Source organism: Pezoporus wallicus, unplaced genomic scaffold (genome assembly GCF_028554395.1).
Source record: "Pezoporus wallicus isolate ANWC-B61680 ecotype Strahan unplaced genomic scaffold, APGP_CSIRO_Pwel_v1 contig_4131, whole genome shotgun sequence".
Classification (NCBI taxonomy): domain Eukaryota; kingdom Metazoa; phylum Chordata; class Aves; order Psittaciformes; family Psittacidae; genus Pezoporus; species Pezoporus wallicus.
Window position 1 is genome coordinate 4,410,189 of NW_026641950.1, and position 15,095 is coordinate 4,425,283.

Consider the following 15,095-nt stretch of genomic DNA (forward strand, 5'->3'; position numbering starts at 1 on the left):
CTCTTCAGCAACCAAGCTTCTATGATAAATGAGAGAGGGAAAAATACTTAATCAGCAAACCAGCTAAAAAGAGATACAAAAAATAGCTTTCATACAAAGGATTTTCTGACTGAGGCCATTTCTCTACTCCATCAAGAAAAGCAGATGAAAACTGCCCAGTCCTTCTGATCTAAACCATATTTCTGGTTGTATTACAAAAAAGCCTTCTTCAGGGTACACCCATTGGGAAGTTCCAACATTTTTGGTCATGTTGGCTGTCAAGTACGCACATAGAGCTTTGTTCATCAGACGGACCATTTTCTGTTTCCAGGCTCAGGTTCTTATTATAGCTTAGATCAAACCCTGCAATAAAGCCCTCTAACAGCCGCCAATTCTATCATATGCAAATACTTAAACTTCTACTGAATCCCTAACCTAACTGGCCATCTACAGCCTTGTTTACCCCAAGAACATTGCCAAAGGTGAATTTGTTCCTCATCATTTCATATTCTAGGCATGGCCAAAGTGTAAAATTTAGTTGTTGTGTTCATCTTATAGCAGGAAAAGAACTGCCTTAACAACACAAGCTCACAAGCAACAAATTCAGATATGCTATTTTATTGTCTGGATACTTGGTTTTAAACAAACAGACCCTCACGGTTTTGTCAGACAGCACCTGTGAAATCTTGCAAAGAGCATGGAGCACTACTGAGTGCACTTGTAAGAACCCAGAAAACAACCCCCAGACCAAGCTGCCTGTGGCCTTTCCCTTTATCCACCCAAAGAAGACACAAACTCCTCTGGAGGAAGAGGACGCTACTGTGTGCCTACTGGCTGCATCAGGCTAGCAGGGGCTGCTGCAGTTATGCTGCTGCAAATACCTGTCATTTCTCATTTTTGCCAGAGGGCAACCCACGAACAGTGACAAGGCTGTTATTAAGAGAGCAATGTCTAAGTATTACAGACCAGCTCTCTAGCCTGCTATCAACAGGAAGATATGTAAAAATCCCCAAAACAAAACATGCAAGAGCCATCGCATGAAAGCAAAATGCAAAATGGCATGCAAAGAAAATGAAACACAAGAATGACAGTATCTTTCATTTGTAACACCACCTTTAAACTTTGTTTAAGCTTTATTCATTCAATAAGGCAAGGAAGCGCACATAAACCCTTTTTGTGGAGATGAAGTAAGCACATAATAACAGTGAGAGTTTTCTGCTAAACTGTATCACTATCTGCTGCTATATGACACAGATTTTTTTTATTAAGGGGCTAGATAGGGAGGCAGTAGGTCACCTAACCCACACCTTATCCACCACGTGGATATATGCAGCAGCCATTTGGTCTTACCTACAAGATCTGAGGATTTTCAGGACCCACTAGAGGCCGCTTCCCAGGCTCAGGCCAACCAGCCCTTATGCCTCTTCTCTTCCGGAGAGCCACTTCCTTCCCTGCAGCAGCTGAGGACACCAGCCCTCCCTGCCAGGTTCTCACCATGGGGCCTTGATCAGAGCAGCAGTAGACTTTTTCCCATACCTTAGCAGCTCCCTGACCAGCTGCTGACCCTCCTTGCTCCTCACCCCTCCTTTCCACTCTGCTCTGCTTTCTCTCTTTCAAGCTTTGTAACACCAAGTATGTCCCCGCGGCAACCAGCCACTTTCTACCTGCTGCTCCCATTTTGCTTTATGACTGCTATTGCACAACTGGGTCTATGTACATTAGCCTGAGACTGGTGGAGATAACCAGACCCCTTTCTTTGCCCTGTTGGCTTCCGCTCTACAGGTGTTTGCATCGCAGCTCAGGAATCGCTTAATAAGGTGGCCAGTGTCCAGGACTTAAACTTTTCAATAGATTAACTAGAATACTTTAGGGGTAAAAAAGAAACCATGGAAAAAATGTACCAGCACCCTGCAGCAGCACTAGACAGTCATTTGCTTTCTGAACTCATTTGCTGCCGAGTAAATGATGAAATAGAATTATATTTCCAATTGCTGCCTCCAAGGGAGCAGAAGGGAATTGGAGAGAAAAACACAGCTCTGGAGAATGAGGAGATGCAGCTACAGTCTTCAACCCTGTTAGAGAAATCCTCTGACATAAGCAAAATCTCACCCAGGCTGTAGTTTGGCACTAATTAACCAGGGTACAGGGGACACACACTGCTGAAAGCCACTTTTCAATATTCAGGGGAAAGTTGATGCAGTTGGAGGTTCATAACCAAATATGTTGTGCTTTATCCTTTTTACTTATCATTCTCTTTCTACTTAATGTTCTCTTTAGCAAGCACTTTGCCAAGAGACATTGAAAAACGAAGACAGAGCAGTGGTAAGCATGGAAAATAAAGACTTTTAACCTTGTAAATAAGTGCTGAGCCTTTCTAGTGACGAGAGTGCTTCCAGTGAAGGTAAAAATTGCTCCCTCTTGTGGCTAAAACTAACTGTTGCTCGAATCTTTCCTTGAAAATTCGTTGAAGAAAGGATTATTCGCCTAAATTTGCATCTCAATGCACAATCACACACATGTTCACACATGCAAAAGTATGAGTATAATAATACACCATGCACAGAGGTCATATGGGGTATGCAATTTTGCCTACTATCTATGTGTTAAAAGGGTACCACAAAGAATTTATCTCCAGCAAAAGGATGATAAAACCAGAAAAAAAAAAAAAAAGAACCCCAAACAAACAGGGATCTGATGAGCAGAAATCTACAACTCCATGCAAAAGAGGCTGTAAGCAGTGGAGGTTTTCATATACAAACACTGCCTGACCTGTTGCCCCCTAGATAATGGAGAGTTAAACTCACAGACTAGCTTGGAAATTAAGGACATGAAACTACTGGATTTACTCCTTCACAGGATTAACACACCCCCTTAAATCTCTTCTCGGGGCATGCAGACTCCTCGACAAGACTTTCTGTGAGCATTTCAAGACTTCAGTGGGTTCAGAGACCTCAACAACTCAGTTTTTAATTCACCTAAATGGCCATTCTAGGTTCAACATGTAGTGTAATGACACAGTCCCTTACCATGCATAAGAATACATGAGATGGGTTATTAATGCAGTTTAATAGAGCTGTACCAACACACTCTAATGGCTTAAAGCTCTTTCCCTAGCCCTGGTTCCCAACTTGACAGCAAAACAGAGGGTGCCTCTCATTTTGTCTCAATGCAGTAGACCCTACTTTAAGCAGATTTCCATAATAAACTGGAAGAAACAGGTCCCCCCAAAAATAAAATGCTACCACTTCCAGTCACTCTGCAATTTAATCAACAGAGCAATGAATTATTTTCTATGCTTCCATTGTTAACAAATCACAATTTGTTTAAAAAGCTGAGTACATTAGAATTTTTATATGAAATATTATTATACAATAAATTCCTCCCCAGAACCCTGCAGTGTGAAGATAGGAACTGAAGACTATGGAATTATTGAAGTTGTGTTCTCTTTCAACTCAATAGCAAATTATTTGAACAAGAAAGCATTATTTCATGATAGAGTGTGAGTAATATGCTTATTCACAGGAGTAACAGCTAACTCGGGTACTTCCAGCTGGTATCAGGCAACATTCAAATTTATCTAAAATACATAGCTACTGTTATTTGTTGCAAAGAATGGTTGGAGACCAAGAACCAAAACACCTTGAACACAGGGCACACAATGTCATTTAATCCCAGACAAAAAGGCAAATGTGCTTTCTGGGGTTTTTCCACCCCACCTTCTGCAAATGTCTTTCAGAACGTTTATTGCATTCATGGTGCAAATGTCCTTGAAAGAGAAAAATAACAAGAGCATGAAGGTGGTGCTTTAGAAGCAAACTGCAGCTATGTATGCCCATGCTTTCCAGGAACTTGCAGCTGCTTTTTCTCTTCAGTAGTGGCTGCAGCTGATCTCGTTCTTTTAAGAAAGCTAGACCAAACCATACAGGAGTTTCCCCTCAAACAGCCTCCCCACACTCCCCCATCATTAAGGAACCGTAATTCAAGCTTAAATACCTCAGAAAGAAATTCATTTTCCTGCAGCAAAGGAAGACTGATGCACAAACATTAGAGGAATCTAATTTTAGATCATTCAGACAATATGCTGGATCCTTAGCACATTTATTTGAGGCTATTTATAGTCCTCCAGACGCTGCTGGAATTATAGTCATCCATTGTGGAGCTACTCCGCTGTACTCCAGGTTGGGAGGGAGGGAGGCAGGCAGGGAGGAAGGAGGGAGGAGGTAATCAAGAGTCTGATTGTTCTGGGGAACACAGGTACAGAGGTGTTAGATGAAATGTTCATTTGCAGACTGAACGCAGATCAAAAGGTTCAGCCGCTTAGCGACTCCACTGCTGCCAAAAACCATAGGGGCACTGTAGAACTTGGAAGTCCCAAACCGCACCAAATTACAGGCCCAGATACAAACGCTGCTCATAGCTGCAGGCATGGAAAAGAGACTGTGTGCCAGAGTTGGGGGGGGGGGGGGAAAGCCCTGAGAAGTTTTCAAACCTCTGGGGACACAGTATAAATGGCTACACTGTACCTCAGAGCCCCAGTGTTGAAGTCAGCGGCAACCTCACAGGCATGTGACTTCCAAACAAAGTTCTTCTTTTTGTTGTAGGCACTTGCAAGCTCATCTAAAGGCTGGCTCTCCACAGTCTGTAGGGCTGAGTTATCAGAAGGCCTCTCAAACCCTTCTTCATTTCTTCTTTTTAAGTTTCCTTCTTTGGTTTTAAATATCAACATATTTTCTGGCTTCAGGTGAATTTTAACAACACATCTAAAGCAACATTTCCAGTGCACACATCCAGTGGTTGAACTGTAATTCAACCTTGGGGTACCATAGAAGCTTTTGAGCCATCAGCTCCAGTTCCGCTCAGTTCCAGCTCATCAGCTTCTGCTGTAAGGTGAGGACATAATGCTTCTCCAGTTCTCCTTGTCTGACACATGGATCACGTTTTTCTCACATTTAAGTGTGAGTCCTGGTGCTGTTACCTATCCTAGAGTGGACATGCTATTTTAACTCTCAGTGTCAGTCAGATATCCAGGTCAAAGGACTCTTGAGTTGAAAGTATGGAAAATCCAAAGTACTACAGCACAGCATCTTGTTTTCAGCACAGTGTGTCTTGAGTAGGAAAATCTGTTTTTGAAGTTACTGGTGATTTTTGACAACCTTTCCCATGAAGTTGAGCCTCCTGGCCACGCAGAACCCAAGGCGTTACCGTTTTTCTTCAAAGCAGCAACTGCCAGGCACAGCAGATAAAACACATTTCTAGGTCACGGATTTTTAAGTCAGTGTCCTAGTATCAATGCGAGCTAAATATGATCCACTATTTAGAGAGGAACATGTAGAAAGCTTAAAATGATCAGTCCAAGGTTCACAAAAAGACTAATATAGATTCAGAAACAGAATTTAACTGGTGGTTTTCAAGCTAATGTCTTAACCATACTATGCAGCAACTGAATTTGCTATCAGATATAAGTCTGCCTTTGGAAGTATTAGAAGGCTGATGTCGGCTGATCAAGCCATATTGCTCTGAACTGCAAAAGATGGTTCCTCACTGGAAGAGATCAACTTTATATGTTATGAAATTACCATGAGCAAGGCTAAGTAACTAATAAAATGGGAAAGGTCAAAAGAAACTGGCATAACTACTCATGGAGTAGCTCTACCTTGGAGATGTCTGTTTCTAAAAATGATGTCTTGTGATCATTTATGACCCTTTGAGAACTAGCTGATCTCCAGTGAAGGAAATCCAAGCTATTCCCAGCAATGAGGGCAGACCAGCAGCATTCCTGCCAAAAGGGGTTAATTTGTTATGCTGCCTTTTTTCAAGACCTCATGATCCCATGCCTTTGAAACAGCTAGTGTTCGCTATTGAAATATTGCAGAACTAACGTATTGTGGCCCGTTTAGGCATCTGCGTACAGACGCTACCATTGAAAAGCATTTTCCTGAATCATTTAAAAGACATTTTAATAGCATTAGCAAGAACAACAAAAGAGAACCACTGCACAGGCACTACACTATGATCCAGCCCAACAGGCCACTGGAGAGTGAGCATGGCCAAGGAAGACCAGGCTGTGTTCTAGATAAAGCCTTTTGCTCCCCTGTTGGCAAGTTACTGTTTATTTTCCTGATGCAGAACTATTGCATCATCAACATACTCATAAGAGTATGTCGACATTTCACTGTTCTAGGAATATTGCTATGCAACTGAACCAACACATAAAAGCATGCATCAAGATCAGCTAAGACGATGCAAAATGTGTATCAGAAAAATGTGGTTTAAGATAAAATGTCAGGTCTAGAAGTGAATGAACTGATAGGAGCTACTTCTCAATAAACTAAAAATAACATGTAAGCCTAAGCATTTAGGTGACGTAGAAAAGGCACATAAAAGATAGCACAGTTAATCAGATGTACAGCACAATTTCTGCACAAGAAAATACTAAATAGACTGGGAACCCCCAGGCTTGAAACAGAGAAACCTATAAAATCATGTGTAGTATGAAAGAGATGAAGAGGGAATGATTATTCACTACTTGAGACTCACACAAGGAAGTCATCAGGTTTAAAATACAAGCCAAAGGAAATACTTTTCCCAAACAAGGCATAGTTAAATTGTGTAACTTATTGAGTGTTGTGGATGCCAAGTATTTAAATGGGTTCAAGAGGGATTACACAAATGCATGTAGAATACTTCTATTGGTGGCTATTAAAAAAGCAATAAAAGTTTTGATGCAAGCAGATGCTTCAGAAGTCCCTCAGCTGATGACTGCCAGAAACTGGGTGGATGACACAGGATGACACTTCCCTCAGTTGTGCGTCCCTTCCTTACAGTGCCATGAAGGCAGGACACTGGAGCACGTGGTCTTCTGCGTTTGTCCAGGGTGGCAGCTCTTGCAGAGGAGCTGTGGAGACAAGAAGTCTGACAGGCTCCTCTGTAAAGAGGAACCTCCAGGGTTAACTATGGTTTCTCTCAGCCTCCACTGGGCTCATTCTCATGACTTTGCTGACTTGTGGGGCAGAGAACAGGAAGAGGGGAGAGAGAAAGAGAGGAGGAACAGAGAGGGTCAAGAGAACTATGGCACCATTCACACTGCATCTAGAAACTACACCAACATTTCCTTCACCTTCTAAAAATTTTCCTCTAGAAAGCTTCTGAGAGTTTTCTTGACAGCACAGACAGTTTACAATGTCTGAAAGGGTTTTTTTTATGGCATGCTGTGAACAAAACTTAAATACCACTGCCAAGAATTAGAATGATTTACATCATTCTCTCCAGGGTGGGGCATACTCTATTTAGTTTGAGGCTCCCAATATCCCCCATGCTGCTGAGCTGCATTTATCGCTATAAATTAAGAGGTTTCCATTTCAAATCTCCTCAGTTCTTGAAGCAGGGCAGGCTTTGGTGGTGGGGAAATGGGAGTACCTATTTAAGTCCTGAGGGAATCAACTGCTTCCAGCACAACCGCAGTTCCTGGCTCCTGTGGCATCCCTACAGGTCTGAGTGCAGCCATTTGTCTCCAAAGCAATAGCCAGACCGAGAGTGCTTGACACTGTACCTTCTCTGTGTCAGCGCTCCAAGTCTTGAGACCTGTTTTCAAATGCACTTCCACAGATGTGGAGCCACACAAATGGACTTTTTGTACACCCCGTGTCTCAGGGGTAAGTGCAGCAATACTGAGCTGGTGATCAGGACAGCCAGACACTCAACCTGTCACTGGCAATTTAATGCATTACAAATCAAGGCACACTCACAGCTCATAACATGATTCAGCCAGTTTGCCATCTCTTACCAGGACTACCCAAATCCAGATGTTCAGGAAAATTCTGCCCAGACTCCACCAAAGTCCCAGGACATTCCTGAAGGAGAGCCATATTTCTTATTATTCTTCCAGAGCTCGATCACCCTGCACTGCAACGCTTTCTGACAGCAAAAGCAAGCCTACCGGGGCCCAGAACAGCTAAAGCCAGTGCACAATGTTTTATTTTCTGGGCAGACTAGGGTAAAATCACCCCAAGGAAAACAACAACAAAAATTAGTGTATCCCATAGCATTTCCCAGTGCCACCCAAAAACTTCCTTCTATATAGAAGGGGGCATATTCTAAAGGAACATAGTATTTCCTCATGATTAAAGGCAAAATCTATAAGATGAAAAATTTAACTTATATCTTCTAAGAAGCTGCTTTAACTACTGCAGGGAAAGTTTTCATTCTGCAGCAGCTAAAGGGAGATGCCCATAAGAAACACTCCCATAAAATAAGGGTCTCTTACTGGCAGATAAGAGCTGACATTTCAGTTCAGGAAACAATTTTAGAAGCTCCTCTAACAGTAACTTTGTTTTGAAAGCATCAAAAATTGGTGGAAACAGATCAGGTTTTGGGTACTTTCCCCTTCCCCAAGGATTAAGCGAAGAAGTCAGCATCTGGCACAGCACCATGTAGTTGCTTACAGAACTGAACACAGCCTGTAGATGTAATCTGAAGCTTTGCATTCTCAGTGCTGTTTTTAATCTAAGATGTTGCACTTTTGGGTTAAGATAAGGCTTTAATACTGGAGGTCTACGACCCATTTTCTCAACCAGAAGTGAGGGAGTAGCTTCAGGCCAAGTAAGGACACCCTACAAGCCCTGCAGAAAATAACACAGGCTTTATTATCCAGAACTAGAGGAAGTTGTGCCTAATTTAATTCAATGCTCTGTTTGCTGTCTTACAACAGAGATGCTTTTCAAAAGGAAATAAGTGATTTTTGCTTAAAGTGCAGCAAAACCACGGGCTTCTGTGTATATTTTTGCCTGCTACCACCAGACACCCTAAGTCAAGCCCAGCTCAGGCAGCCTGTGGTGGCCTCTAGTGGCTGTTTTTCCCACATCCCACACTCATCCCACGCTGCGGCTCTCAAGCCTCCAACTGCTCCACCTCCCATCAGTACCTGCTGCGTCATTCTGAAAGTGGCAGCAGTGCACGATGATTTTGAGAGGTGCAGCAGGGGAAAGATAACGCAGGACTCGTTACACTCATCCTATATGCCTGTGCTCACTTGGCAGGTACACCTATTGGCAAGGTGCTTCTGGGTCTTACAAGTTTTCCTCCGATTTTCTAACACAATTTATTTTTAAACTACAGTTTATCAGCAAAGCCAAGACTCAGATGCATCCTCGTGGAAAATTGATCTTAATATTTTCTTTTGATTAATTTCACAAGTGACAAGTTACGAATGCAGGTTTTAAGAATGCTGAAGCAGTTCAGCAGTTCTTCAAAAGCAACAATCTGATGTATCCTGAGGTGAACTGAACACAGAGATATCGGGACCTATAGTCAACCCCTCCACCATGTACCAAATGAAACCGGCAGGAGGGTCACACTCACAGCAAAGGTTTCCTAAACCCAGTCTAACTTTCCCTAACTTGAGCAAGTCCTCAGGTCCCTAGCGTCTTGCCTAGATCAGTGTATCAATATAGGGGTTTAATTTCAGACTGGATGAAATTTTACTCTTCCATATCAGTGAAGCTTAAGTCTACAAAGGTTGTTTAGCTGAAGAGCTTGGAGGTGCTTCAAGTTGAACAGTAAGCTCCCAGGCCACATCATGCATTGATTGCCCAGTGCAGTTTCTAGTATTCTCTGTGATTACCCTCTCAAGTTTGAAAGTGCTATTCAAAGGGTACAAAACATTGCTGTAAGGGTTGTGCAAACAAGCCCACTTTCCTAAGTGGGAGGACCAATGCAGTTTCTCAACTTGACAGGAGGTGAGAAACTCAGCTTTGAATTCCTGGTGATTTTGTGCAAGCTCAAGCTCCAGCCCGAGTTCCAAACCATTCAGCCAAAGATGTCCTGGCTCTGTGTTCACTGGTTCAAGTGCATAACCCCAAACAGAACATTGTATTTGTCTTTGACCAGTATCTCTGCCACTGATGCTGCTGGACTGTAAGCACAGCCAGATGCAATTTACATGCCTCCATTCTTGTAACAGACTATTCAAGCACAGTTTTAATTTGATACTCTTTATTACAATATCCAGGAAAACAATAACAAGGTGATTGTTTATTACAGCTTCCACAGACTGGACTCCAGACCTTACTGTCCTGGGTACACACATACACATGCGCGCGCTCACACACACGCACACACAAGAGACAACCCTTGCCACAAAGAACTTACAATCTAAACAAACAAAACACAAATAATGATTAATCAAGAAACAAAGAGGAGGAATCACCTGCATGAGAACACAAGAGAGTTTTGGCTTGGCTTCTAGTCTGGAGTTCAAGAGTTGAAATTCTGACCCAGTTACAGTATTCTCACCACCATGAGTGAATTTTCATCTCTTCATTACAATGCAAGATACATTCTTCAACATTTATAACCAACATAAGGAGAAAAAAGCTCCAGCTCTAGACCATAAGTTGTCAAGTGGGATACAGCAAAACTACAGACTAGAGATTCAGAGATCTTAAGTAACAGTAAACTGCAATAAGGACAAAACCAAAACCATCCAGGAACACCCATTACTGCTAAACCAGTCAAAACTTACTAACATTTTTTTTCATTTCAGTATATCAAATTGCCAAATATTCTTGTGCATGGAATGAAGAAGTAACAACTGTGTTGTGCTGCATGACAATGCCTGACCCTTAATGTTAACCACAAAAAACAAGGACAAAAAATGAATACTGAAAAGCTGTCAAATCACAAAACTACACTTTTGCTGCTCTGATTCTGCAAAGTTTCAAACAAAAAGAAGAAAAGGAGTTGGCATTTTTGGCACTCACATCACAGATCTGCCATGCCTGAACTGGATGAAAATGAACTGTTTGCAGAAACCTAAAATAAAAGTGACAGGACACACACAGAGGGATCAAGAGCAAGCGCACTGGATTCAAACATAAGTTGTATTTTCCTTTTTAAACCTCAAATAAGAGTTGTCGCCTTTTGTCTTGTCAACATCAAAAGAACTTCTCTAAAAGGCAGAAAGCAGCCTACTGCAGCTGCAGCCCAGCACTCCTCACCCAGGGTTCACAGAAGGGGAACTGACAGCTGTAGATGCCAACAGCAGTTGTTTCACCCACAAAGGCACTTGCTAGCTGGATGCGAACTACATCCAAATGCTACAATGCAATACAAGCTGTATCATAATGTATTCATCCTAAAGAGTTTCAGTTCCCAATAAATGTGTTCTGATGACACCCAACATACTGATGTACTTACTTTTTGCACATCTGACTCAGAAACACTCCAGCACTGCTTTTATTTTAGTTATGAAAAGCACACCAAATTCTATGTGTACAGAACTGGGCCTAGTAAATCCTAAACTGACTAGTTCAGGGAGCAGTGAAAGGAGGGGATACCCACCAGACATCCATCACATCAACCTACCATATGAAAAAAAACAACCCAAAACAAGAAGCATGGGCTAACCCAGTGCTCTAAAGATAACAACACAAGAAATCAAAATTCGATGAACAGATGATAACTGACATCAGTCCTTTGAAGAGTCTTTTTCTTTTTAAGGGATCTCCTCCACTTTCCCAAAACCTTAATTTTGTAGGACATTCTTATACCCTGCACAAGAGGTAACCCAAGTATTTGTGTAACAAGATTTACTACAGCCTCCAAGCATTAAACCACAGGCCCCTGGAACATAGTATCTCTGTATGTAGGCTCTCACCAGTGTGTAAACACTACAAATATCACGACCGTCTCTTCCTGGTGTTCAAGCCCCTTTAATACTGACGTTTTCCACAGAGAACAATTAGGACTGCAATAACCAACACTGTATAGGGAGCCTACTGAAGCTGCCAAACCAAAAAACCATCACCTCCATATACCTAGACAGGCGGACAGTGCAATTCTTGCGGAATTCTGTAGAACTGCAGAAGCTCTCTGGAAGACCTGCTCCAATACATAAAAGTTTCATGTGGAGGAGAGGGGGGGGGGGGGGGGGTGGAAATCACTCTCCCCAAAAGCAAAAAAGCCGTAGTTTCCCAGCTGGTAAGAAAAGTTATCTTGTTTTTTTAATCCAAGAGAAACTAGATTTTCAGAGTTGCTATTTCTACACCACCGGTATCATCTTGCACTTCTTGGAAACCCCAAAAAGGTATCTCAATTCAGTAAAGCACATTGAGTTTCCCCTTTCCACACCGTATCTGACAAAAAAATCCACTAACTCTTACACAGTTTGGCCTCTAGGAGCTACCAGAGAGACCAGTTTCCTTCTGGTATAGATGACTGAAAGCCTGTGATGAGATCTCCCAACTCATACTGTAATCTAGAGTAATTTTCAACCAAACATGCAGTCGAAAGGGGTAGCAGCTGTAGAGCTTGATCCACCTTTTCCCTGCATCTTTTCTTCTTGCTTACACATAAATACTTGTATACCTCCAGGATTAGTATTGGCCAACTAATCCAGTGGAAAAACAACTAAGCAAACAAGCTAGTTTTCAGCCACACTAGCTCCCTGATCTAGCTCACCATGCAAACAGAGAGGCTTGTGCTAGACAAAGCAAGGGACAGAAGCCCAACTCTGGCAGCAACCTACATCCAACTTAGCACAAGCATGAAAACGATTCCTTCCCTTTAATATCCAGTTTTGCCTTCAACAAAATCACCTCAGGTGCAGCGAGTCAGAAATCTGCAAAGAGCAAGGCTGCAGATATGTATTAACCCCTTCTACAGAAGCCCACTTATAGAAAAGCACCACAGTGCTTATCACAATTCTGGGTTGCATAACTCCAAAAACACAACTAAAATTTTCAAAGAAACAAGTAGTCACAAAAAAACATAAAATGCTTATCAATAACTACTGACTTTCTAATTGCATTATCCCAACATACTTAATTTACCTTCAGCATATTCTAATATCAGCAAAAATAGCCTATGCATTTTCTCTGCATGGTAAATCCATTAATCATTCCTAAATTTGGGCATGGGATCACCTGAAAAGCAGTATTTCCTAAGAGCCACATTCATGAATAATTCACACAGGAGAAATCAATTTTTGCAAGTAGTCAAGAGAAGAAAGTGTCCAGATAAAAACAAAACCTCTGAAAATTAATTTCAGCTGTTCTGTGTTCCTTGTTTGTACTTTGAAGTTACAAATAATTACTCAGCAAAAGTAAAATACTAGATTCTGACACATAAACCAAGCAGGCTTTGGGAGCGGAAACAATGTCTTGAAATAATCTGTTGTAAGTCTTGAAAGGTTCTGACAAGATGGGGCAGGGAATAGGGAGTTTAAGTAAAAAAAAAACCAAACAAAACAACCTCTCCACAGTCTGTATCAATTACTCAATTCAAATTCATCTACACAGACAAAGCCTTTTCTTTGTGAGACCTAGTAACTGACCAGGATAAATTACTACAGCCTAAGCAAAAATGGTTTTATTAGGCATGGAAATGACTGAAGAGCTCATTATTACATTCCTATTTCCAATTTGCCTGATTCCATAATTAAGAAAACATGATTAGACAACTAATCTTCTTCCAGCTTATTGAGTCCCAGATTACAGACAAAGAGCCAAAACGCAGTACCATCTGAAAATCAATTTTAAGCAATTCAAAAGAAGTTACCCAGGCAAACAACAATCTTAGGCCAAAAGAAGTCATACCAACCAGAAACAGAAGCCTCAAAATCTTCTGAATTCACAGGTGCTTCCACCCCACGGTAGAAAATTAAAAACTGCTTTTGCCTCATCCAAAAAGATAAATACGTATTTTTAGTAATGACACAAGGAGACAGAAGATATTGATTTCTGACACCCTAACCAACTTCCAGAACAACTGAAATTACTCTATATTACTGGGAAAAAAGCAACAACTCCTATAACGCAAGGATGAAGATGGAGCCATTGTGGAAACAGAAGTGCTTTTTCAAGAAGTCCAAAGGCCAAAATCAGACAAAAAGTAATATCAACAGGCAATATATGACTTTGAAGTTTTTGGAAATGTACCTAAATTTCACGTTTCAAGATTACTGGGCCAAATAATGAGGTTTACAAGAAACAGTTTGCCTCAGGAAAAAAACTACTACAACCCTCGGACTCCAGTAAGTCTTAAAGTTCTCAAGAAGTACCTTAAACACTCCTTTCAGAATTTGTTCCTCCACTCTTTATGATTTTGACAGCCCCAGTAGAACTACATAGCACAAGCAAACTGACTTAGAGTCAAAGTACCAGACTAGAAACTTTTAAAAGTTGCCCCCTTTGGCTTAAGGTACAACTTGAGAGCAAGGCACATGCAATAATGAGATCTGTGAAGGTCTGTATAGAAACATGAGACGTGAAGCATGGTTTTGTGTAGTGAATATTTAATGTATGCAATTCCCTCAAAATTTTTGAGTTCAGATTTGCCAGTTTCATGGTCAGATCAGACTGATTCACAGTTTCATCAACTGAGTTTTATTTCCTCAGCTAAAGACACAGTATAGCTACTTCCACAGAAGCCAACTGGGCATACTGCGGTGCATGCCACCCCAGAGTTCTCAAGCTAAGCAAGACCAAATCCACTTCAGGAGCTGTGAAGCAAATACATGGGAACTGTGACTAAAATTACCCAAAACAATGAATAAATTATACTGCAATAACTCTCAATAGCACTATACAATTGAAGAACGGATAGTTATTTGCAGAGAAGATTTTGTACTAGAAATGTTTATTCTGTATAGTAAAGCAACCGAACTGTAGAAGATACAGAAGGCATATTTATAATTTTGTTGGGTATAAACTCAACTATAGTAACAGTTTTTTAATTAAAACTATTTTATTTATCAGCTTGATTGCTCATAATTACTCTTCTCAATCAATAAGCAATAATAACTTGGGTTAACTTGAAAGACTGATATAGCAACTTCTTCTTAAGGCTGAATTAAACCTCCAACTCATTCTCAAGTGAAACTGGTTGAATTATACCCGTTACAGAAGGGTACACAAGAAACATTAACTGCTTATTAAACTGGAAAATTAACTAACAAAGCTTCACATTGATTACAATTACAAAAGACAGATAATGGAAAAGTCTTAAATTAAGGTTTTTCCAGTTGTAGCAAAGGGCACAATAAATCAGTTTTAAAAAGTTGTAGCTTTTAAATACTTTTTCATAAAAATATATATAGGAGAAACCAAACCATTTCCTAA